Here is a 528-nt window from a genome sequence, read left to right on the forward strand (position 1 = left end):
GACGTATTGGATGATGGTGATGTCACATTAGAGAAGGTCCACACTAAGGACAACCCTGCTGATATGTTGACCAAAGTTGTACCAGGTGTGAAGTTTGGTCATTGTTTGAACTTATTGAATATTCTTCATTGTTGAGGCCGTTGGCGGCCATTTGGATGAACTACGTTCTGCTTGATTCCTTGGGCAAGAGGATACGTAGGCAGTCTTCGTTGGCGGCCATTTGGATGAACTACGTTCTGCTTGATTCCTTGGGCAAGAGGATACGTAGGCAGTCTTGCAGATGCAGCCGGTTAAGTTGATTGAGGGTGTTTTGGTGTCGGTTTAGTTTTGACAAAATGTTCGCCGAGGTGGAGATTTGTAGAGTTGGCGTCAGATCGAAGGATACAGGAATGATGACACGCGGTCGATCGCGCATGGCGCGGCGGTCGACCGCGATGTTCACGAGAAATCAAGGGGAGCTTCTGCAGTTTCGGCGGTCGACCGCACGTGGCGCGGCGGTCGACCGCGCTTTATCCAGAGACAGGTTTT

This window comes from Asparagus officinalis, chromosome 4, assembly GCF_001876935.1.
Source record: "Asparagus officinalis chromosome 4, Aspof.V1, whole genome shotgun sequence".
Taxonomy (NCBI): Eukaryota; Viridiplantae; Streptophyta; class Magnoliopsida; order Asparagales; family Asparagaceae; genus Asparagus; species Asparagus officinalis.